General features: G+C 38.6%; 1 long non-coding RNA gene and 1 pseudogene across 2 annotated transcripts in view; one reads left to right on the top strand and one right to left on the bottom strand.

Annotated features, from left to right (window-relative positions):
• Positions 1–17,812, top strand: part of LOC311588760 — an 81,266-nt gene extending 63,454 nt beyond the window's left edge. The window contains exons 3-6 of the long non-coding RNA XR_014776329.1: positions 14,514–14,537; positions 15,550–15,582; positions 16,641–16,973; positions 17,735–17,812. This is a non-coding gene — a long non-coding RNA (uncharacterized lncRNA). The remainder of the gene's footprint in view (positions 1–14,513; positions 14,538–15,549; positions 15,583–16,640; positions 16,974–17,734) is intronic.
• Positions 17,813–23,382: 5,570 nt separating this feature from the next.
• LOC311588178 (large ribosomal subunit protein eL6-like) lies at positions 23,383–24,263 on the bottom strand (annotated as a pseudogene). The gene has a single exon. The product of its transcript is annotated as a large ribosomal subunit protein eL6-like (transcript).
• Positions 24,264–26,816: the final 2,553 nt, after the last annotated feature.

Below are 26,816 nucleotides of genomic sequence, written 5' to 3'. Positions count from 1 at the left end.
TGACCCCAGCCTATCAAGTCTCATCAGGACTGCCTGTATCCTCTTCCTCTGTGGCCTGGTATGTCCACCCTGCCAGGGGGAAGTGATCAATATGCGGTGACCAGAGTCCATGCCAGAGGCAGCCGCTACTCCCCGTATTAAGGGCCTCACATGGAGACTGTCCTGCCTATCGACTACCTCTGAGCAGGGGTCTAGGTTCTCACCATGTATGGTCCTTGGTTGGTGCATCAGTCTCTGAAGCACGTGCCCCGACCATCCCCTCCTCCCCCCACTCAGATTTATTGGCTTCACTGAGCACTTTTCATAGTCAGTAAATGCAGCATTCATAAAGGGTTCTCTCTGGTCCAGATGGCTTCAGTCCTGTCTATTTCTCCCTCCCATGCCCCAAACCTGCTGGTGTTCTGGACAGGAAGCTGGGACAAGCATCTTATTTGAAAGGAAAAAGGTTTATGGCAAGCTGGAGAGCTCCTTTCTGTGTGTGAGCCTGTGACCTATTCCAGTTCCTTCGATATGCTCAGCTTCTGGCATCAGACTCAAGGGTCAAACCAGGCAGACATCTTGTGCTGTGGCTCAAACCTTACATATAAACCCCTTCCACATACAAGCAGGTGCTCTGACACTGAGCTACAGTCCCTGACACTGAAATACATATTCTCACTCACATATACACCATACGCCACTCATACACCCCCATAAACACATACAACACACACGCAGAACACATGCACACATGAAATGTGCACATAACACACATAGCACATACCTCACATACATACACACAGAGCACATGCATGCACAAAACACAGATACAGAGCACATATACACACACACCACATACCACCCATACAACACACCACATATCACACATAGACACACACCACATGAACACCATACTCACCACATACCACACACACACACACACACACACACACACACACACGCAACACACATATATAGACATACCACACATATTGCTGAAAGACTTTTCACTTCTTTCTTCCCAAATAGTTTCTGCAGTTGGGTCACACAAACATTGTTACCTCAGGCTCCCTCAGTTGGAATTCTGGAGTCTGGAGAAAGCAAGCTGGCTCTTGTTGTGCAGTAGCTGGGTGCCCTCCTCTGTTAGGCTTTGACTTCTTGAGGAGAGGCAGAGAGGAAGGTTGATCTGCAAGCTTGGTATCCAGGAATCCTCTTTACAGCTATGGCCAGCTGAGGAGAAAAGTGCCTAGTGTTGTTCCAAATATCTAGGACCTGAGCAGTTTCAGAAACCATGATTGAACAGTCTCTGCTTGTCAGTGTAGTGGCTCAATTCAAGTAAAGCTACAGTAGGAAGATCAGCTGTCAATAAACACTATCCTGGGGCCCTGGTAAACAGGCGTGTATGTGTGTGTGTGTGTGTGTGTGTGTGTGTGTGTGTGTGTGTTAGGTCTATATGAGTGAGTGTATGTGTGTGTTTGTGTGATGTAGTGTGTACGTGTACTATGGATGTATGCATGTCATGTGTATGTGTATGTGTTTATACATGTATTGTGTGGTGTGTGATGAATATGTAAGTGAGTATGTATATGTGTGCTGTGTATCTATATATGTGGTGTATGTGTTTATGTGCATATGTGTGTGGCATGTATGTGCGTTATGTGATATGTATGTGAATGAGTGTGTGTATGTATTTTGTGTGTGTTTCTGTGTTTGCATGTTGTATATGCATGTGTGTGTATATGGTATGTATGTGTGGTGTGTGTACGTGTATGTGTATGTGTGCGAGTATATATGTATGTGTTTTTTGTATGTGTATATGTATTGTGTGTGTATGTGGTTTTTGTGTGTGTGTGTATGATGAGACAGACAGGGAATACTGAAAGCCCCATAATGTTAATCCTTGCTACCACTGGTGTGGCCAAAGAGCCCCATTAATATTTACTTTTCTCCAACAAAACCAAAAAGACCCCAGACAGAAACAAATGTCCTCTCTTAGTCAAAGGGCACTGCCATACACCTCTGGCCTACTTGTCTAGGCATACTCCTGGAAAGTCAATTGGGAAATCTGAAATGGAGCTCTCTAGGATGATTCCCATCCCCTTACTTCTAAACAGCCAGCTTTGAATCTTAGGCTTCCCATTGGCTAGACACATGACACTGCTGACTCAGAAGAAGTGATCCTGTGGGCACTGGTGTACATGATCCATGTCAGACCTCAGCTTGTCAGAGGTTTCTTGGAGAGATGGGTCCATAGCATCCCTGGATGCATAATGGGAAGTGTTCCATACTTGACTTACAGGATTATTGCTTGTGTCCTCTTTGAGCACATGAATACTTCATGTGCAGAAGAGATTTACAGTGTTCTATTCATGATTTTTTGAACTGATAATTTGTCTTAAAGATATTCAGAATTCCATTCTATAATAAATCTTCTCTTCATATTAAAATGTTTCTTTAAAATTTTTTGTATCAAATCATGTCCAGTTATTTAGATACTCCACATTTGTTGTGAGGATTCTGCCTATGTACTGGGAGTTCCAGCCACTTGATGTGAACATATCGCAGGCAAGGTTATTTCTTGGTTAATGCCAACATGAACCATGGGTTCTTCTCGGATAATGGATCAGCCATAAGAGACCAATCAAATGGTGATTATATGGGCTGTATCTCCTGCCCAGTCCTCTTTTATGCCACCAGTGTTCCTCAGCAGAGGGTCCATCAACAGAGGCTGAAGAGGAAGAAGAACTCTTTCCTTGTCACCTCTTTCTCTGGTAGTGCATTTGATTCCAGAGCTTGATACACGCTAGGCAACTGCTCTACAGAGATATTCACGGCATGCATTTATTTGTTTATATATTTATTAATTTAGTTTATTTTCACTTGTGTGTACAAGTGTGTTTTTGAAGCCTGAAGTTATGTGTCATATGTCTTTCTTGATCGCTTTCCAGTTTATTTACTGAAGCAGAGCGCTTTGATGAATCCATAGCTTGAAAATTCTGTCTGGTTTAGTTAGAATTTCTGCCTTGGGAGATCCCCTGGCTCTGTCTCCTGACTGCTGTAAATACAGGTAATTGCCACACCGTTTTATGTGGGTTTTGGGGATCTGAACTCTCGTCTTCATGCTTGTACAGTAAGCATTTTTTTTTAAATCCACTGAGCCATCTCTTATTTATTCTTATTTTGAGAGTTTTGCAGAGCACATCACAACTGTCTCAGGAAAGGGGTCCAGATCTGCACTCACAGTCACCTGTAATAGTTTATTTGGTTTGTGGTAAGTAGTATGGGGGTTGTTGGGATCAGGATGTGTGTGTGTCAGTGTGGATAATAACAACATATGTGTGGGTATCAGTTGCAATTGATCTCAATCTCTCATCCAAGTACTTTCTGCTACAGTCCTCCGTGCATGAGCTCAGGCAGATTGGGCATCTTGACAATGGCCTAAGTGCACTCAAAAACTTCTGACAGTAATGAAACTGCTGGCCTCCATCACACTGACTTTCAGACAGGGAATGTGCATCTTGTGGTCAGACAGCCATAAAAAGGCTTGTCCCCAACTTGGTGCTCGATGATGTAGTCTGAGTGTCAGTCCTTCTCTGTCATGTGTCTGTCAGCCTGTTCTTACCTAGAGCCTTGGGTATGCTGCATCAGTGTTATACCACTGAGTTATTACTCCAGCCCCATATATATGCTACAAGTTTAAAAACTTTCCTATTCTTCAGTCTGTTGGTGTGTAAATCTTTATAATTATATCCCATAATTTTTATTTCTGTGGCATCAATTCATTTTTTTTTGTTTTCCTGTCTTCTCTGGTTTTATTTAGTTTTAGTAAAGTCTGTCAACTTTATTTTATTATTATTATTCTCTTTGAAAAAAAGCAAACTCAGTTTCACTGTATTATTTACTGCGTTTATAATCTCTCATTTTCTGTTTTTAAGACCTTTTGTTTTAATAGTTTCTTGTCTTTTGTATTTAGGACTTTTTGTCTTTTTTTTCCCTGGATATTTGAAGAGTACAGAGGTTAAGTCCTTTATGTAGCAGGCCTCTAGACCTTAGTAGGTCCCCAGGTCTTAGTACAATTTACCCAACATGGAAGTACCATTCAGGCTATAAAACTTAGTACATAGAGAGCACCACCTGCCAAAATGAAACAAAGGCCTAATCCATTGAAGTCCATAGTGCTTGGAAAGTCTTTGAATGTACTAACCTTGCTTTTTGGCTTTTGTAGTTACAGTTCAGTGTCTGGCTAACTGTTCTTGTTAGCAGAAGCATATCTACTCCGGACATGGATTTTGTGCTTAAAAGCTCATCCTGAGAAACAATTGTGGCTACGCTAATATCCTGAACACTCAGTGTAGTCACCTGCTGGCTAGTAAAGGCTTTCTATTGGCTTAACCCTGTTTCCAACTAGTCTTCTCTGGTGAATACCCAATAACATGTTCTTCACTATAAAGTTTAATTATTTATCACAAAGTCCTATTTGTGTGCCTTTCCTAAATCAAAATGCTACATGGTATTTCTGACCCACCTCGTTGAGAAGCAGGTTATTAAGTGTCCATGTATTTGTAAACCTTCCTATTTTCCGTCTACCTCATATCTGTGCAGAAATAAGTCATCTGTCTCTTTGGGTTGCTGTTTGCATGAAACATGTCTCCATTTCTCATTTTTCAAACTTGTTGTGTCCATAAGTCTAAACATGTATTAATTTTATTTTTGTAGCCCTCATATGCATTTTCCTTTCATTAATTCATTCAGCCATCCAATGTCTTTTTCTCACAGAGAATTTAATCTACTAAAATGATTAAATTATTAAGAACATTTTATGTCAGAAAAGCAAGCATAGACCAGTGAGTGATTCTTTAAAAAAAATAAAATTTGGGAGCAATATGTATTTAAGAAAATCTTAGAACTCTAAGGGAGCTGCTGACCTGACATAAACGTCTGATTTGAATCTAGATTTGCATTTTGCTTTTTGTTGCCTCCCACTGGCACTGATTTCCATTGCACTGCATTTTCCATCAAGCTGCACTTATGAACTGCTATTTGACTTTACATGGTTATAGTGACACTTACTCCGAGCAGCAGAAAACTAGTCTTTCTTAAAAAGTATTTTTTTCAAGTTTAAAAACTAGAAACAATGGGGGATTCAGAAGTTCTTAACAAACACAAGGAAAAGACAACCCCTTATTTATATGTTCTGTGTTCCCAGAACAATGATCAGAACTTGCTAGCTCATTTGAGAAATTCACAAGCACATCAAGACTATAACAGAAATTAAAACAAAGTATAACAAAATAAGGATAAATGAATAATCACATATGGAATAATTAAGGGGTAAACTCACAAATTTTGCCTGAATAAAAGGATTGGGACAGGAATCTGGAGAGGTGGGTCAGAGGTTATGAGAACTTCTCGTTCTTGCAAAGGATTTAGGTCCAGTCCCCAGTACCCATATGGTGGCTAACTATCTGTAACTCCAGTTCCAGGGGCTCCAATGGCACTGGTGATCCAGTGGCAATGTCAGTGCTCCACCTACACTACATGAATATGGTGCAAAGACACACATGCAGGCAAAAGTTCTCATATTTAGAAAACAAAAATCAACTTAATAAAAACGAACTAAGTAAAATCTAATCTTCAAAACTTCTCATGGAAATATAATCTACACCTTACATTATTTTCCTTAAACATTAGAGTGATAAGGGTATCTGCTTTGCAAGATTTTCAGGGTTAGATTAATAGTTGAGTAACTCCAAAGACATAATACTTGGTACATATAAACAGGGGTCCTGAAGAGTTAATCATAAAATGCTATCATTCTCAATGTTGGGCATAAGAACACTGAAACAAGGCCACATCTTCATTAATTCAAAACAATTGAGGGTGAAAGTATGATATTTGGAAGGCAGATCTGTAATTAAGGAATTATAGTGCAGGGCATAACCTCATAGGAAAAATCGAATTAAAGATTTAGACACACCAATTAATGGATAATGGAAAAGAGTGTGCCAATCATTGACTGGAGCAAGCTCCAGATTCAAGGTCATGGTTAAAGGCCAAAGTCTAAGTTGGAAGAAGCAAAGGGTGAAGGAGGAGGTTGAGGCTTGGGTAAAACTGTAGCATGGTCTGCTGAGTGTGTCAGGTCAGAGTTTGCAAATGAAGGGCTTCATTTTTATTGGCATTTTCAAATGTGAGAAATCTTTATAAAAAAATTTAAAGAGCATAGAAGGATAAAATGAAAAAAGTCTAACTGACCACACTAACCTCCATAATATCACTTACAAAACCCCCATAGATAATAATTTGTATATGATTTTGTATATTTTATAACTCTAGTGTCTGATATATAAATATATATTCACACAAACACATATCCATGAAATAAATAGACTTATAAAGAGATAATGAAAGCATCTGTGGTCCAGTTTCTAAATGTTGAGAAACTCCAGGCTTAATTAGAGTCCTGTGTGGGACAGACTGAAATGCTGGACCAGTTGGGATTGGAAGCTTTCTATGACGCAGTCCTGTTCTGATGGGTAACAGCAATAGAAGCTTCTGGGGCTGGGACATGAAGGATGCAGGATGTCAGTGTCCAGCATGCTGAGAGGAATGAATCCTGTCAGTTCTGATCCAGCTTCAGGGTCTGGTTATTTAGTTTGGAAAACATATAATTTCTCACAAGCATTATACAGTTCTAAAATTATAATTGTATGAAGTTTGTGTGTGTGTGATGCACAGAACAATTAAGGCTGGTTCTTTGCTCTTTGTATGCACAGAAGTAAGACATCTGCAAAACTTCATTCATGCCATACGAAGAATGGCATCTAATAATAAGTCACAGGGAATCTATGACCAACAGGAAGCCTTGTCTATGCATAGATTTTCATATTTCGGCCAGTCTCAGAGATGTTCTCATTATCTGCTTGTTCTGAGGTTTGAATTCTTTACATCCCAGCTGTATCCCCCTCCCTCATCACCTCTGGATTCCACCCCTCCCTCATTCCCTTTACCCCCTCTCCTAGTTGTTAGAAAGGGGAGCATTCCTCCCCTAACATCTGACCTCAGTCTACCTAGTTTCATCCGTACTACCTGTGACCTCGTCCTCTGTAGTCTGGCAAGGAGACTCTGCCAGGGGGGAAGTGATCAATATTAGGAAGCCATGTCAGAAGTAGTCCCTACCCCCCATATTGTGGGACCCACAAGAAGACTATACTGCCTATCTGAGCAGAGAGTCTAGGTCCACATCTTACATGGACCTTGGTTGGCACATCAGTCTCTGTATTGCAATGAAGTTATCCATAAGTGTCTTCCTGGGTCTGAGTTACTAGTTTCCCCCATTTGCCTACAAATTTCAAGATTTATTTGTTGTTGATAGCTGAATAGTATTCCATTGTGTAAATGAAACATAGTTTATCCATTCTTCAGTCGAAGGACATCTAGGTTATTTCCAGATTCTGGCTATTACAAACAAGGCTGCTATGAACATAGTTGAGCAAATGTCTTTGTTGTATAGTGGTCCATCTTTATAGGGTATGTGACCAGGAGTGGTATGGCTGGGTCTTGAGGTAGACTTATTCCCAATTTCCTGATATAGAATTAGATTGATTTCCAAAGTTGTACAAATTTGCACTTCCACCAACAATGGAGGAGTTTCCCCCTTTCTCTGCACCCTTGCCAGCATGTGCTGTCATCCCTCGCTTGTTAAACCATTTTCAACAATTTTATTTGGGCCTCTTCAAAGGTATTATTTGCCCTAAATCAGTGTGAAGAAACCTTAAGAGAACAATGTACGATTTCCTCTGGGGGAGGTGGGGGATGGGTTAGGTAGGTTTCTGTTTGCTCTCTTGGGCTACAGATACTCTTATTTTCATTGGAAGTTTGTTAGGTCATTTTCAGTCTTAAGCTGGGCGTGGTGGCACACACATTTAATTCCAGCACTGGGGAGGCAGAGGCAGGCAGATCACTGTGAGTTCGAAGCTAGACTGGCCTACAAAGCGAATCTAGGACAGCTAAGGCTACACAGAAAAACCCTGTTTGGAAAAACAAAAAAAGTTATTGTTGGTCTTATACAGAAAGAAAATGAGGTTAGACTTAGGGATATCTCTCTTTTCCTTTATCTTTTTTTCATATGTAAGAAGACAGGACCTGAAAAGAAAAAAGGGCAATATAGAAATATATAGGGATGATAGAACAAAAAGTAGATTATTGATTCTATTCCCCAACTTAAGGCTTTAATTGTTACTCACAAATACAGTTACTTTTAATTCATTGGTATAAACTTTTGTATATTGATGCAAAATAAGTGTAATTTTGATACATTGGTATAGAATTCAAATTTAAGATTATTCTTCACACACATTACATATATTTCTACTCTCATATGAGGTATTATACCCATATAACTTAATTATAATACCAAGGTTACTTCCAATACCTTGAAAGTGGTACTGCAGGCTATTTAGGATAATTAAGTAATACAAGTTAATTGTTGGTTGAGCAAATCATGGTCATGTCAATTATTAGTCTATTTTTATCACATGAATATAAATCCAAGGTCTAATAGATAGATATTATTCTATAGATATAAGGTAAAATAGTCAGATAAGGTCTTCAAAAGCCTCAGAGACCAACAAAATATGGCATTCAAAGATGCTTTTATTATTCTAAAGATACTTTTGACAACAAGACAAGTTAGCTCCTGGCAACACCAAGCCTACCTCAAGGGGGTTAATGAACATCAGAGAACCTCCTTAGGGGAATGGCTTCAAATGTGGCAAACAAGCCATTGGGCAAAATCTCCTCATTTCTGCCACAGACAGAATTCAGCCAAAAAATGGGCAAGGTTGGATGCAGGCAGAGTCAACAGCCAAACTCTGACAAGACATGGTAAGCAAGTCTTCAATAGTTCCTATTTCACAAGCATGTCTGTCAGATATGTTGGGCTAGAAGGATGAAGATGATGCTTCAGTGCTAAAGAGAGTTTTGGGTGACTCTTCAGGAAGTAAACTGTCCAGTCACTTTTTTTCATTCAAAATTTTAGACTCAACAAGATAGGAAAGATGTTTACTTCAAGTTTGCCAAATACAAATAGCCAAATTACTATGAATGTAACATAGTAATTCCTGATTGTTTCATGGTTCTTCCTGATGTATGTAGTTTTCTTTATTTATGTTTAATGATATAAATGTATATGTTAAAAAGAAATATAACAAAAATGAAAAAATTCCGTGAAGGAAAAAAAGAGATATGAAAGTAGTTAGGTAGGCAGACAGACAGATGGACAGATGGACAGACAGGTGGATAGGTAGACAGATGGAAAGATTTTCTTCATACAGAAGTGGGATAATGGCGGTTCTTGTTTTTAGTTAATACTTATTTTGGATACCTTCCATATTCATGAAGTACTGAGTTATATCAGATAGCTGAATTATTTTTTGTTGCACTGATGCTTTAGATTATTTAAACAGCAGCGTTTGTAAAGAAGGGGTGACTTAGCTTTTCTTACCAAGGGATGTGAAAAATGAGCAATGAATTTCTAATCTTTTGATGTTAGCCAAAGTAGTTATTTAATGGGGGATGGCCCATTTCCCAAGAATGTAATATAGAGAGTTCAGTGTCGCCTTGACTCAGCAAATGTCAAAACAGTTGGTTCTTAGGTGAAGTTCATAACTAAACACAAATCCACACCTAAGTATGCATTTAGTATCAGTCTCTGTAGATTGTTGTCTTCAGCATCACTCTCTGACTTCCTGTAGCCGACTTCAAGGAGTTTCCTTCCTCTGCTTCTTCCTGTCCTGTCTTGTCCTGTCCTGTGCTGTACTATTCTCGTTTCTCTCATACAATATATTTTCTCTCTTTTCTCTTTCATTCTGTTTTTTTCTAAGGCAGTCCCTTTTCAGGTATCCTGGGGTGACCTTGCATTTCCAATCCTCCTGACTCTGCCTCTTTAACTATTGAGACTGTAGGCCTAAGTCAATGCTACTGGTCTGCTCTGTCCCTTTCTGTTCTTTCTTGCCTTTTCCTGCCATTGTTTCACAGAGGGAGAAGGATGGTCCTGCCTGTTATGATTTTCTAAGGCATAACTCAGAGGAAACCATCCACTTTCCTATGTCACAGGAGGCTTCATGAGTGCTACACAAAAACTATTTTGAAATTATAATTCCAAAATTCTGAACTCAAGGCTAACTACTGGCCAATGGAGAAATACTAGACATGTATACAACAGCTTAGGAACCTAACTCTTGCATATCTAACTAAAAAAACCCCACAACCCTGGTCAAGTGATAGGCCTTATGAAATGAAGGCCATGGCTCCAAATTTTACTTGTGCAGCACATAGTCATTGAAGCAGCTGACATGAAAGTTTACATTACTCTTGAGAACCAGCTGCAGAAATGATCACTGTAGATTTTACAGCTGAACTGATGGAAATGATTGGCACCAACAGGGTTAAAGTTGGAGCATTGATGGATCAGTGCAATGAATGAATTTTGCCACATTTTTACTATCATCATTTTACCCAATTATTATTTTTTTATCAACAAAATGTCTTACTAGACAGGTTGGAATAGGAATCAATTCTTCTATCAGAAAGAGATGGCTCAAAGTTTAAGTGTGGTTATTGCTTTTCCAGAGGCCATGAGTTTAGTTCCCAGCACCCACACCAGGCTGCTTAGGATCACTATTTTTACATGCTTTTAGTTACCTGAGGTACCTTACCAATCCTGAGGACCAAATTTTGAAGAGTAAATGCAAATGCAAACCAAGTTCCTTTATATATATTAAATTTTACACAAACATAATAAATTTAAAGTTAAAGTATGTAAAGATCAAAGGAGTTAGAACCTGTATATAATAAACAAAAATATTGGTGTACATTAAGTGTATTGTTTATATTACAATGTATTTGCTAACCACTTATCTGCCTATTATTTATAACATCTATCTATCTATCTATCTATCTATCTATCTATCTATCTATCATCTTTCCATCTACCTATCTATCCCCTCCTTCTCCTCTTTCTTCTTCATAATCTATCATCTGTCAATATGCCTATCTGGCCATGTAACATCTATTATCATCTATCTATCTATCTATCTATCTATCTATCTATCTATCTATCCATCTGTCTTTCATCTTCTACTTCATCATTAACATCATCTATCACCTGTCTATATGGCTGTGTAATATCTATCTATCTATCTATCTATCTATCTATCTATCTATCATCATCATCTTCTTCTTGATCATCATCATCTATCATCTGTCTATCTGGCTGTGTAATATCTCTTTCTCTCTCTCCATTATCTATCTATCTATCTATCTATCTATCTATCTATCTATCTATCTATCGATCTATTATCTATCTATATGTCATCTATGAATCTATCTATTTATCTGTTATCTCTCTCCTCTTCTTCCTCCTCCTAATAATTATCTATCTATCTATCTATCTATCTATCTATCTATCTATCTATCTATCATCTATCAATTTATCTATCATCTCTCTGTTATCCATCTATCTATGATCTATCATCTCTCTCTATCTATTCATCTCTATATCTATCTCTTACTTATCTACATACCAATTAATCTATTTGTTGTTCTATCAATCACCTATTATAGCTTTATAAGGAGAACAAAAATAAAAGAAGGAAGCTTAGATGTAAAAATTAAGTTTGGAAGTGAAATGGTAGAAAAAATGTAAACTTTCCTGAAAAAGAAGCAAGATTGAAATAGTATATTAAGGGTGTGCAGAGAGGCCTTGATATCTTTTTTCAGAGAAAGAGCCAAGGGGAAAGCATATTTTATTGAGAGGAAAGAAGGACAAAAATTGCTGGATAAATGGTAATGATACCTATTAGGCATGACTATGCATGAAACAGACCCATAGGACATTTTAATTAAGAGGTCAAATTCAATATTTGAAGTATTAATTGTAAGGAGCCAGCCACGATTGTGCCAGCCGCACCCAATAATGGTGCTGGTCTGTGTGCTGCTACCTGTAAACAATTGCCAGTACGCATGCATTTGCTAGAGCTATCTCCAGTTGCCCCTCTCGTCAGGGGGACTATGCTAATTGTAACTACGCTTGTGTAAGCTGTTGACCTATCTGCAGTCATATGTTAATTAGGCATTCTGCCTGAACCTGTGAGGTGTTAACAGGCCGCTTTAGATGGTATTTAAGTTCAGGCTCTAGGGGGGTTCGAGGTCTTTCGCTTCAGCTTCAAGGGCGCTCCCAATAAAACGTGTTTGAGAAGGATCCTGTGTCAAGCGTCTTTCCTGCTGGCAGGAGGTCGCGTCAATTAATAAAGTTAATAAATTTATTTATAGTAGTCTAAGACATTTAAACATTTTAAGACAATTTAAAAATGAATTAAGATAGTGTAAGGTAATTTTGATAATGCTATGGAATTATTTTTATATTACTAATGAAATGTATTCCTTTACTTATGCCATAGCTGTAACTTCCAGAAAGGCTCAAACAACATGGCTCTTTGTTCTAGATCACTAAGAGTGACAGGTGTCCCTAATTGTAATCTCTTTCCAAGCTGAACACCTTTAGTACATTAAGTAACACATACAGGATGTTGTTTTCCAACATAGCCATTATTCTGATTATTTTGTTTATGATTTGATGGTACATTCAACTCATGATCTCAACTCTGGGTAACTATTGTCTTGCAAATCTTCACAAGTTGAGTTTGCTCCTGTTGCCAACTATTCTTATTTATTTTTCCAATCTGTTTAAGATAACTTATGCTAGTTTTCTTGATGCACATTTTATTCTTATGATTTTGTTTTTGTTTTAGTTATGTTTTTAGTCTGTTTCCCTAGTGGTTCTGTTGGCTCATTCCATAGGAAAATATCTTGAAGTCACTGATATGGTGAAAAATCAAAACAGTATTGGGTCCTGTAATCAAACAGAGAAGCACAGTTCTAGGTGGAATATTAAGAGAAGAAGACAAACACTTAGAATTAATAAATGAGGAGAATGAGCCATTGTTTCTAAGAATATGAAGAAATTCTTGTTTCCCTTTGAAGAATACAACATATTCTTTATCTAATTCAACTAGTGCGGCTGAGGCTTAAGCAACAAAGTAGGTATGGATGGAAAGTGTCCAGCCCATGGCCTTTCAGGTGACACTGTTTCCCTGGGTCCTATAAAGGCTGTGTCTGAAGTTCTCTAGCATCAAGGTAGAGAGACACCATGGCTGCCTCTAGGATGTTCCTGATCCTGCTCTCTATAGCCCTGCTGTCCCTGACTTCAGCTCAGAGAGACAATGCAGGTAAGAGGGAAGATGAGGTTAAAATTCCTGGTAAAGAGTAGTCAGGCTGCTCCTTTTAAGAAACCAGTTCTTATTCAGAGAGTAGGCCAATGGAAATGGAGGCAATGTTAGTTTCTATATATGTATCACCAATGGGAAAATATGTGCCTGGAAATATAGGTGTAAGATCTAAACCAGCATCTTTATAGTGTAAGATTTACTATTTGAACATACATAGATTTCCCACTTTCACTCAGTGTGAACAGTGTGTAGATGTACTATTTCACCTGGATACTCTGTTTCCTTTCCCACAAGCACTTGAACATTTAGAAATACTGAAAACTTTTCTTAAATCATGTGTAATAAAAGTTTCATTAATTGATTCTTCTCCGGATTCCTGAAATCATTTGCATTCCATGCAGAGTATTACATTCAGTGAAGTACAGAGCTGCCATTGGGATATTTACTTACTGGCCAACTTCTGAGTGAAATATATTTTAGAATGTTAGTAAAATTTAAGTACTGCAAGATAATCAAATCAATCTGTTGCTGAACAAAACTGAGTTTCTTATTAATGTGAAGAAATAAAGTACTACTTTCCTTTAACACATTGGGTACAAGCAGGAGGCAAAATTGGAGTATTCCAGTAATATGGCTCTGAGTTCTGATTGGTAGAATAAGCTTTTTATTAAGATGGGGTAAATGTATAACAAGATATGATGGGGACTGTGGATGGCTACAAATGAAGTCATGGAGAATAAGCAATTATGGCATCAGAGAGTTGGTGTTGGTTGTATTAGATTAAAAGGGTTTAGATAACTCCCTGAAATAAGCAGTCATTGTTTGAAAATGTTGTCTTCTGAGAAGAAGCTATGTGGGTAGAAATGTCTCACTAATATAGACAGCAAGTGGCATGGCCATGGATTGTTTGATTCTCAAGGTGCCTCTTTTCAGGGAGTCATATGGTGGTGCACTCTAAAGGAAGGAATTCAGCTGAATGTTTGACTTCCACTTTACTCCACGCTCAGTTCATGATGGGGAATAGGATTCTCCTTTTGGAAATGATGGTTCATTGTGTCAAAACCACATTTACATATGTATTATGTAATATATATATAAAATTCCCAAGCAGATATATATATATATATATATATATATATATATATATATATATATATATATATATATATATATGCCTTACACATGTGGGTAGTTGGAATGTATTGACTGAAATAATAAATTTGCTATATTTTTCTTTTAAAATCCTAGATGATGACAACACTCAACAAGAAGGTCAGTCTCCATTTAAGCATATGCCTCATCCTCCTTCAGAATGAAAATACATTGGTTTTTGCTTACTTTTACTTTCTTAATCTAGAAATTCTAAAACTTGGATTTTGGATGTTTCAAAAATCAAAGAAGTGAACACTCCCCAAGTGTTTTAGTAGTCCTCAGTCACTGTCTATTACTGTGATAAACTACATTGACTGAAAGCAATATGGAGAGGAAAGGGTTTATTTTACTAATAATCCCAGGAAATACTGCATTATTAAATGAATTCAGGGTAGGACCTCAAGAAGGAGACCCGAGAGGGAGGACAGAGGACAAGGTTGAGCATGGCTTATGGGCTTCCTCCTTAAGGCTTCTCAGCCTATTTTCTTATACACAGCATGACCAGATATCCAGGGGTGCAGTACTCACAGTGGTCTGCCCATCCCCCATCAATCACTTAGTTAAGACAATGCCCTGCATGCTTGCCTGCCTATAGCAGGATCTTAATGAGGCATTTTTCAAGTGAGGTTCATTTCTCTCAGTGGAGTCTAGCTTGTGTCAAATTGACATAACACCAGCTAAACAACATATAAATCAGTGAATAGTGAACATATTATATAATTTACTTAAACATTATATTTATGCTATCAGTAAGTATTCTAAAAATGACATTGCAGAATCAAATAAGTAATGAACAAGTTTGTAGTCCCTACTTAGAAGGTGAAAGTAGTTTGTTTAGAGGACTAATGCATCACTGGACTACAGAGTGTAAGTTCAAGTCCAGGCCAAACAATTTAGCAAGAGCCTGTCCCAAACTGAAAAGTAACGGAGATTTGGATGAGTGATAGAGTACTTCTGAATTGTGCATGGGACTCTAGGTTCAATCCGTTACAGCAAACAAGCAAACAAAGCCACTGAAAGGCACATATGAATTTATATTAAGGATGTTTCCCAATTTGTTAATGATCTTTCCACTCAGTTTGTAATGCCATTTTAAAATTCTTTGTACATGAGTGTTGATCTTTCTTCACAGAATCCCTTGGAGTACAAGACTTGATCCAGCAACGTAAGCTATTTCAGCTTCAGTTAATTTATTGGAAATTATCGTGACTGATGTCTAGCAAGTTCCAGATTTCTGGTCTAGTATAAAATGCCTCTAATTTTTAGATTGAAAAAAATCATGCCTATGTTTTAAAATTTTACTCTCCCCTCTATTCTAATATTTAGTTACTAGCACCACTTTGTAAGCGGTTCAAAAATCAAGAAGACCAAATTACAATAATAACAAGAACAAAATGAGAAAGACAAAGAAATAATGTGATTATTTTTATCTGTTTGTTTGATTTTTGCTTGCCTTGGCTGTCCTTGTAGTGACACACCTATTTAGAGTTTCCTGAAAGAAAATTCTGATTATTCAGATTTGGTTTATATTACCCTTGAGGTACTGACAATCCAATACATGGTGAAACTGGGGTATAACCAAAGTCACTGTTAGGTAAATAGGAAAAATATTTATAGACTTCAGAGCACAGGAGAAAGGAAACACCCCACATAAAGAGATGGTACAACTCACGGGTCAGTCTGTGTTTCTGTTATAGTCTATACATGTATTCATTATACTGAAGTAAGTATGAGGAGTTGAATATGTGAGTTAGTATCAGGGTGTGAAACATATTGTCCATAACGTATTGATTTTCTACCCATTCTTTTAGCAACAGACATATTGTGTCACCATATCTTTATATTATGACTTCTCTCAGGCACTGAGATAATGGAACATGAATGGTTTCATATGGATTATGCCAAGTGAAGTTCTGGGGTGGCCTTATATATTATTGGCAGGTGAATCAAAAGAGAAGGGAGAGTAAATTGGGGACAAAGAAGTAAGATGGTCCAGGCTAAGTAATTATTCACACCTAGGCAAGGTCTCTCTGGCCCTACTCACCTCTATATTGGGCCTAGTCACTATCTAATACCATCTATCCCAATAAAACAACCTCTCGCTAGATCAAGTCCATGGTAGATTCTATGATTGTCTTGTTAAGTTCATGGTGACCTTTCTCCATTTTTGATCTCTTCTGGACCTGTGTTCTCTTTCCCAAAACACTGGTGACCTATATGCAGAGAAAGATGATATTAACAACCATATCCAAGAAGAACTAAGTCAGAATGGTAATATGCCCATGATGTCAAGGAAAAAAAAGAATGGTCAAAGTGGTAAGAGAGGACCTGGTGGTGAAATCCTGAGAGGCCAGGGTCGTCAGAGTGGAAATCAACAAGCAAGTCGTGGCCAAGGAAAAGGTGGCCAAGGAAAAGGTGGCCAAGCAAGTCGTGGCCAAGGAAAAGGTGGCCAAGGAGGTCGTAGCCAAGGAAATGGTGGCCAAGGAGGTCAGGGCCAAAGAAAACGTGGCCAAGGAGGTCGGGGCCAAAGAAAAGGTGGCCAAGGAGGCCAGAGAGGTAAGAGAGGTCTACATGAACAGAAAGACCAGAAAGTCAAAATAGGCAAGCATGATAAGAAAGGCAGAATGGCCAGAAAATGAAGCCTGGAGAAGGTGTCCAGAAACAGCAGGAAGGACAGTAAAACAGCAGTCCCAGTGACCAAAGAGAAAGGAAACCAGCATAAGATGGCCTCCAATATTCCCTAGAGACACGATAATTTCTATCATTTAGCAAAATTCTCTTTAAATGCTCCTTACTGCATAGTTAACTGAGTTTCACATCTTCTCTTTCTCTCTAGCACACTTTCCCAGGTGTGTGCATGTCATGGTTTTCTCTACAACACATCTACACATAGAAGCAAGTGTGCTTTCTGTCCTGCTAGAATTTCTCTAATTTTTAGATTAGTTTATCATGTTCCTCAGTTGTCCTCTTATTCACTATCCCCTTATCTTTCTTTTCCTTCTCTTTAGTCTCTCTACCTCTCTCTTTTCTTCTTCTCTCTCTTCTACCTTCCTATTTTCTTGCTTAATGTATTTGTTTCTTTATTCTGAGACATTGATTCTCTCTGTAGCCCAGGCTGACCTGGAATCCCCTATGCAACCCAAGTTGGCCTCACATTCATTGATCTTATCTGCCTCAGCCTCTTTGGTGCTTTCACAGGCACAGGCCACCATGTCAAGAAATATAATGTATTTTAGTGAGACTACTGTGTCATGAAGGTATCAGTCACATGTCATGTTTGAACTATTTGATGTCTAAAGTCCTTCTTTTTGTTTCAGAGAATGAGCAATGATTCTCAGAGGAGTAAACCACTTGGTCCTTCCTTCCTCAAGTCCAAAGCATCAATTAAACCATCAGCATAAACACCTTGGCTCCTGTTTTCTTTCTAACATTATGTTTCTCCATCCTGACCTGTGATCTGGAGTTTCAAAAACACTTAGACATTCTGGATTTGGTGTTGACTTAACATGTATTTGAAAGTAAAGGATAATGTCCTTTTAATCAGTAACCAAATTATCAATATACAAGCTTTTCCATGGTTCAAACAGAAACTTACCTAGTAAGCTTCTCTGACAATATTTAATGCTCAATTGTCATCCCAACCCACCCCTATATTATTGTGTATCTTGTGTTTAAGAGTCTCCATGAATAGCATAAGCAAGTGGAAAAGCCGACAGCAGTCTTCCTTATGGCTTTCTGAAAGAATAAACCCTACTTAACAATTTGTAATTCTAGAACACAGAACTAAAGCAGAAAACACATAGCACATTTTTTTATGTGGTGGAAACATCTACTTCTCCCCTTCATTTTGGGTGCTATAAACAAAGCACTTTAGAAAAATTTAGGAGAGGAAATTCACTTGCCAGAGGATTTTCATGAATAAGAAGAGGGGGAAGAAAACATTTTATTTCCATTCTACTTCCCAAGATTCTGAGTGGAAGAAGGAAGGGAAGGAAGGAAGGTGAAAGAGAGGAGAGAAGAGAGAGGAGAGAGGAGAGAGAGGGAGAGAGATTTGACCTCCGGCTCTCATAATTTTTATTTCAGTGGCTTCAATAGCAAAATCTTGTCTTATAGGGTTTTCTTCAAACGTTGTAAAATTTTTCAACTCCATTTTATTTTTGTTGAAAAAAGCAAACTCTCAGTTTCATTGTATTTTCTACTGTGTTTATGTTTTCTCATTTTCTATTTTAAGACTCTTTGCTTTGATAGTGTATTGTCTTTTGCTTTTTTGTTGTTTTGTTTTGAGACAGGGTTTCTCTGTGTAGTCTTAGCTGTTCTGGACTCACTTTGTAGACCAGGCTGGCCTCAAACTCACAGTGATCCACCTGCCTCTGCCTCCCCAGTGTTGGGATTAAAGGCGTATGCCACCATGCCTGGCCCAATTCCTGCATTCTTGATTTTAGCTAACTAATTATTCAACAAAAGATGTACCAATTCCCTAGAATTTAATAAAGAGTTGGTTCTACAAATGTCAAAGCAGCTGCTTTTTAGTAGAAGTTTTTTTTCACCTTTATTAATTTATTCTTGTTACATCTCAATGGTTATCCCATCCCTTGTATCCTCCCATTCTTCCCTCCCTCCCATTTTCCCCTTATTCCCCTCCCCTATGACTGTTCCTGAGGGGGATTACCTCCCCCTGTATATGTTCATAGGGTATCAAGTCTCTTCTTGGTAACCTGCTGTCCTTCCTCTGAGTGCCACCAGGTCTCCCCCTCCAGGGGACATGGTCAAATGTGAGGCACCAGAGTATGTGAGAAAGTAATATCCCACTCTCCACTCTACTGTGGAGAGTGTTCTGTCCATTGGCTAGATCTGGGTAGGGGTTTAAGGTTTACTGCGTGTATTGTCCTTGGCTGGTGCCTTAGTTTGAGCGGGACCCCTGTGCCCAAATCTGCCTATCATAATGTTCTACTTGTAGGTTTCTAGGACCATCTGGATCCTTCTACTTTGCCATTCTCCCATGCTTCTCTCATCTAGAGTCCCAATAGAATGTCCTCCCCTCTGTCTCTGTTTCCTGGTAAGTGAAGGCTTTCGTGGGACATGCCCCTTGGGCTAATATGCAGATATAAGCGAGTAACCTCTGAGTGAAAATATATCTTAGAACACTAGCAACATTTGGGTTCCTTAAGATACTCAAAACAATCTGTTGCTGAACAAAACTGAGTTTCTTGTTAATGGGATGAAAGACAGTACCACTTAACTTTAATGCATTTGGTAGAAGCAGGAGGCAAAATTGGACTATATGAAAAAATAAAGATCTGGGATACGGGTGGTAGAATGAGACATTCATTAAGATGGGGTAAAATATGTCACAAGATACAGTGGAGGCTACGGATGGCTATGAAAGGAGTCATGGAGAATAAACAATTATGGCATCAGAGGGTTGAAAACAGTTGTATCAGATAAAAAATTTTTGTATAAATCCCTGAAATAAGCAATCATTGTTTGAAAAGGTGTCTTCTGGAAAGAAGCTATGTGGGCAGTAAAGTATTGCTAATGTAGACAGTGAGCGGCATGGGCATGGATAGTTTGATTCTTAAGTTGTGTCTGTTCAGGGAGGCACGTCATCAAGCATGATTGTGCACTGTAAAAGAAGGAATGCAGTTGAGTCCATGATGGGAACCAGGATTTTCCTTTGGGAAATGATGGTTCATTGTATTGAAAGCACATAATGTATTGTGATATATACAATACAATATATTTGAAAAAATCTCTTTAGCAGTCTCTGAAGTGTTTTTATCTATATTTTCTTGTCTTATACAAGTGCACAGTTGAAATCTATTGACTTATATCATAAATTTATTATACATATTTTTCATTCTAGATGATGAAAATACAGAACAAGAAGGTCAGTCTCCATTTAAGCTTCATTTTTCATCAGAATGAAAAATCTTTTGATTTTTGCATACTTTTATTTTGTCATCTAGAAGTTCCAAAAGTTGGATTTAGGAAGCTTCAGAAAGCAAAAGAATCCCCCAGTGTTTTAGTATTCCTCAGTCATGGTCTTAAACAAGAGCAGGCCTGTTCTCTGCATGTCTCTGTGTCAGTGAGGTAGTGTCTGGTTAGCAGCAGAACACATGCTTTTTCCTAAACTGTCTGACAGACCATGGTTGAGTATGGAGTAACACAAACCTCTTCCATTTACAGAGTTTTATGTGATTGACATATATTGTAGTTAGGAGTTTTATTGCTGTGATAAACTACATTGAGCAAAATCCAAGTGGAGAGGAAAGGGTTTAATTCACTAATGCTTCCAGGAAATACTGCATTATAAAGTGGATTCAGGGCAGGAACTCAAGAAGGAGAAGAACCTAGAGGCCGGATGTAATGCAGAGACCAAGGAGGAGCATAGCTTACGGGCTTGCTCCTTAAGGCTGGCTCAGCCTGCTTTGTAGCACACAGCATGAACAGATGTCCAGGGGTGCCGGGCCCACAGTGGGATGCCCATCCCCCATCAAGTACTAGTTAAGACAATGCTCTGCATGATGGCAAGCCAATAGCAGGATCTTAATGAGTCTTTTTTTCAAGTGAGGTTCATTTCTTTCAGAGGAGTCTAGCTTGTGTCAAGTTGACATAACACCAGCCAGAAGCACATATAACTCAGTTCAATAGTGAATATATTATGCAGTTTACTTAAACATTATGCTTATGCAATAATAAATATTTCATTCGTGGCATTGCAGAATCAAATGATAGCGAGTATTGAATAAGTCTGTAGCCTTTATTTAGAAAATGAAGGTGTGTGGGTCACAAGTCTAATGTGTGTTGGGCTAAAGAGTCAGTTAAATCCATCCCAGACAATAGGACCCTCTGTCACAGTGAAAAGTAAGTTTACTTGATGCAGGTTTTCTTCTTATGATTTAGTTTTAGTTTTAGTTTTTTTTTCAGTCTGTTTCCTACTGATTCTGTTGGCTCATTCTATAGGAATGTATCTTGAAGACACTGATACAGTAAGAAATAAAAACAATATTGGACTCTGCAATAAAACAGAGAAGCAGTTCTAGGTGGAACATTAAAAGTTGATGACAATTAGTAATATTTTGAATTAAAAAACAAGGAGAAGGAGCCATTGTTTCCAGGGACGTGAAGAAATTTTTGTTTTCCTTTGAAGAATAAAACATGTTCTTCTATCTAATTCAATTAGTCCAGCTGAGGGTTTAGGTAACAAAAATAGGTATGCATGGAGAGTGTCCAGCCTGTGGGCTCTCAGGTGACACTGTTTCCCTGGGTCCTATAAAGGCTGTGTCTGAAGTTCTCTAGCATCAAGGTAGAGAGACACCATGGCTGCATCTAGGATGTTCCTGATCCTGCTCTCCATAGCCTTACTGTCCCTGACTTCAGCTCAGAGAGACAATGCAGGTAAGAGGGAAGATGAGGTTAAAATTCCTGGTAAAGAGTAGTCAGGCTGCTCCTTTTAAGAAACCAGTTCTCATCCAGAGAGTAGGCCAATGAAAGGGAGGCAATATTAGTTTCTATATATGTTTTACTGATGGGAAAATCTGTGCCTGGAAATCTGGGTGTGTGCTGTAAACCAGCATCTTCATAGTGTAAGATTTACTATTTGAGCATTTGAGATTTCTCACTTTCACTCAGCATTAATAACGTGTCGATGTACTATTTCATCTGGATATTTTGTTTCCTTTTCTGAAAAACACTTGTACATTTAGAAATATTGAGAACTTTTCTCAAATCATCATGTGTAATATAAGTTTCATTAATTGATTGTTCTATTGATTGCTGCAATCATTTGCTTTCCATGCAGAGTATTACCATTTACAGCACTCCAATTGGAAGAACGTGTACTTACTGAAATATGAGCACTTCTGTATGAAAATATTTCTTAGAATGTTAATAAAATTTAGGTACCTCCATCAAAACAACCTGCTGCTGAACAAAACTGAGTTTTTTGTTAATGTGGAGAAATAAAGTACTTCTTTACTTTAACACATTGGGTACAAGCAGGAGGCAAAATTGGAGTCTCCCAACACTATAGCTCTGATGTATGTTTGGTAGCATGAGCTCTTTATTAAGACTGGGTAAAATATATCACTTAAGGTATGATGGGGACTGTGGATGGCTATGAAAGGTGTCATGAAGAATAAAAAAATCATGGAATCGGAGAGTTGGGAAGTGTTTTATTAGATTAAATATGTTTAGATAACTCCCGGAAATAAGCAATCATTGACTGAAAAGGGTGTCTTCTGGTAAGAAGCTATGTGTTTAGAAAGGTCTTGCTAATAAAAACAGTGAGTGGCATGGCCATGGATTGTTTGATTTTCAAGTTGCCTCTTTTCAGGGAGTCACATCATCAAGCATGGTGGTACACTCTAAAGGAAGGAATTCAGCTGAATGATTGACTTCCACTTTACTGCTTGCAGATGTGGGGTCTAGGATTATCATTTGGGAAATGATGATTCATTGTATTAAAACCACATTTACATATGTATTACATATAATATATATCTTAACTTCACAAGCAATCTTTGAGATGTTTTTATATTTATATTTTCTTGCCTTCCACATGTTCCCAGTTGGAATCTATTGACTGAAATCATAATTTTTTAAAGGTATGAAGCTGTTTTTTTAATTTTTATTTTTTTATTGTTTTTCCTTTTTTTAATTAATTTATTCTTGTTACATTTCAATGGTTATCCCATCCCTTGTATCCTCCCATTCTTCTCTCCCTCCCATTTTCCCCTTATTCCCCTACCCTATGACTGTTCCTGAGGGGGATTACCTCCCCCTGTATATGCTCATAGGGTATCAAGTCTCTTCTTGGTAACCTGCTGTCCTTCTTCTGAGTGCCACCAGGTCTCCCCCTCCAGGGGACATGGTCAAAGGTGAGGCACCAGAGTATGTGAGAAAGTCATATCCCACTCTCCACTCTACTGTCAGCCGTTAAAGGCTAGGCTCACAACCATAAAGGTATGAAGCTGTTTAATTAGGTTGTTCGCAACTTAGAATACCAGTTTGTGATGATTCATCCCATTTGTCAGGGAGAACTGAGATCGCAGGTAGCCCTGGGGCTGAGGAACGGCTTTGATCTTTGACAAAATCTGCGAGTCCACAGTTTTCTGATCAGCCTTGCGCTGCTTGGTAATCTTGGTAATCTCGTATTTCTCCTTCTCTATGTCAAAGATCTCGCCCTCCTGGTGCCTGGGCTTGCACAGCTGCTTCCTCTTGAAGTAAGCGTCAGTCAGATGTTTAGGGATTTTAACGGTGCTGATATCAACTTTTGTAGATGTGGCGATGACAAACTTCTGGTGTGTTCTGCGTAGTGGAACTCTGTTAATGGCAAGAGGTCCAGTCACAAGCAGCAAGCCACTTCCCAGTTGCTTCAGGAAAAGCACTCTCTTGCCCCTGTGGCGTCCAGTGAGGATGATCAGGACTGACCCAGGAGTGATGCTGGCATGCAGCTTTCTCACGTGCTGACTGAAGGGCTTTTTGCCATGGCTCAATAGCTTCCGAGGCATGTCTTCAGTAGGAAAATACCTAGGCTTTACCACCCGTGTACCACCATTCTTGTCACCACAGACTACTTTTCTTCCTCTCAACCTTGGTCTCAGCAGCTATGTACTGCTTTTCGTACAAGGCCTTTCTGGCATACATGGCCGACCGGGAGTACCTGCCAATTCCTCTAACCAGGGCAGGGTTCCGGCTGCAATGGCGCTTCCCCTTCTTGGACTTCTTAACCATAGGGTCACCCTTTTTGGCTGCATCGGCGGCCGGTGGAGCAGCATCACCACCATCCTTCTTGGCAGCAGGCTTCTTCTTTGTGTCAGGCTTCTCGGCTTTTTCACCTGCCATATTGCAAGATGGGAAAGAGCGACTGAAATCATAAATTTATTATGTATTTTTGTTTTAAAATTCTAGATAATGACAGCACTGAAGAAGAAGACCATTCTCCATTTAAGAGTATGTTTCATCTGCCTTCAGAATGAAAAATCCTTTGATTTTTGCTTACTTTTATTTTTTCATCTAGAAGTTCTAAAAGTTGTATTTACGATGTCTTAAAAAAAACAAAGAAGTAAACAACCCCCAGTGTTTTAGTAGTCCTCTGTCATGGTGTTAAACAAGAGCAGGCCTTTTCTCTGGATGTCTTGTGTCAGTGAGATAGTGTCTGGATATTAGCAGAACACAATGCTTTTCTCTAAACAGTCTTACAGACCATGGTTAAGTATGGAGAAACACAAACCTCTTTCAATTACATATTTTATGTGATTGGCATATTTTATAGTTAGGATTTCTATTATTGTGAAAACTACATTGACCAAGAGGTGAGGAAAGTATTTATTCACTAATGCTTGCAAGTAATAGTGGATTGTAGACAGAATTCAGGGCATGAACTCAAGAAGGACAAGAACCTGGAGCAGCAATGCAATGCAGAGGCCAAAGAGGAGCATGGCCTATGTGCTTGCTCCTTAAGGCTGGCTCAGCCTGCTTCCTAGCACACAGCATGACCAGATGTCCAGGGGTGCAGGACCCACAGTGGGCTGCCCATCCCCATCAATCACTAGTTACAACAATGCTCTGCATGCTGTCCTGCCTATAGCAGGATCTTAATGAGTCTTTTCTCAAGTGAGGTTCATTTCTCTCAGAGGAGTCTAGCATGTGTCAAGCTGACATAACACTAGCTAGAAGCACATATAATTCAGTTGAATAGTGAATATATTGTGTTATTTACTTAAACATTACTGTTATTCAGTCAGTAATATTCCACTAATAACACTGCAAAATCAAATAGGAGCAAGTAACGAACAAGTTTATAGGTCCTACTTAGAAGATGAAGGTAGTTGTTTCACAGGTCTAATGCATGACTGGGCTATAGCATGAGTTCAAGTCCACGCCAAACAGTTTAGCAAGACCATGTCTCAAACTGAAAAGTTGAGGAGATTTGTGTGAGCAGTGTAATGTTTCCCTATTATGCATGGGATTCTAGGTTCAATCCATGGCAGCAAAGAAACCACAAAACCATTGAAAGGCACATAAGGAATTGTTTTGAGGATGTTTTACTGGTTAATGATCTTTACACTCAGTTTTATTTTATTTTATTTTTTTTATGATCTGAATGATAAATTTAATTGACATATTTTACAGCTGAACATTAATGTTAACATGGATTCTGAGACTCTAGCATTTCACAAGCCTAAATTTGTAATTGAGATGCAGAATATTTTTTTTATTTTTTTTTATTAATTTATTCTTGTTACATTTAATTGGTTATCCCATCCCTTGTATCCTCCCATTCTTCCCTCCCTCCCATTTTCCCCTTATTCCCCTCCCCTATGACAGTTCCTGAGGGGGATTACCTCCCCCTCTATATGATCATAGGGTATCAAGTCTCTTCTTGGTAACCTGCTGTTCTTCCTCTGAGTGCCATCAGGTCTCCCCGTCCAGGGGATATGGTCAGAGGTGAGGCACCAGAGTGTGTGAGAAAGTAATATCCCACTCTCCACTCTACTGTGGAGAGTGTTCTGTCCATTGTCTAGATCTGGGTAGGGGTTTAAGGTTTACCGCCTGTATTGTCCTTGTCTGGTGCCTAGTTTGAGTGGGACCCCTGTGCCCAAATCTGCCTATCATAATGTTCTATTTGTAGGCTTCTAGGACCCTCTGGGTCCTTCTACTTTGCCTTTCTCCCATGAATCTCACATCTAGAGTCCCACTAGTATGTCCTCTCTTCTGTCTGTGTTTCCTGGTAAGTGAAGGCTTTCGTGGGACATGCCCGTTGGGCTAATATGCAGATATAAGTGAGTATATACCATTTGAGTCTTTCTGCTTCTGGGTAAACTCACTCATTATGATCATTTCTAGCTCAATCCATTCATCCACAAATTTCGGGAATTCCTTGTTTTTAATAGCTGAATAGCAAATTGGCTGGATACAAAATTAACTCAAAAAAGTCTGTAGCCTTCCTATACACAAATGACAAGCTTGCAGAGGAAGAAATTAGGAAAAGTACACCCTTCTCATTAGCCACAAGTAATATAAAGTACTTAGGAGTTACTCTTACTAAACAAGTGAAGGACCTGTTTGAAAAAAATTTCAAAACCCTAAAGAAAGAGATTGAAGATGACATGAGAAGATGGAAGGATCTACCTTGCTCATGGATAGGGAGAATTAACATAATAAAAATGGCCATCCTACCAAAAGCAATCTACAGATTCAATGCAATCCCTATCAAAATACCTACACAATTTTTTAAAGACATTGAAAGTTCAATTCTGAACTTCATATGGAAAAACAAAAAACCCAGAATAGCTAAAACAATCTTGTACAATAAAAGGTGCTCTGGAGGAATCTCCATACCTGATCTCAAACTGTACTATAAAGCAATAGTAATTAAAACAGCATGGTACTGGC

The sequence above is a fragment of the Acomys minous genome, assembly GCF_964271855.1.
Source record: "Acomys minous genome assembly, chromosome: 17".
NCBI classification, from domain to species: Eukaryota; Metazoa; Chordata; class Mammalia; order Rodentia; family Muridae; genus Acomys; species Acomys minous.
This window is presented reverse-complemented; position numbering and strand designations above follow the sequence as displayed.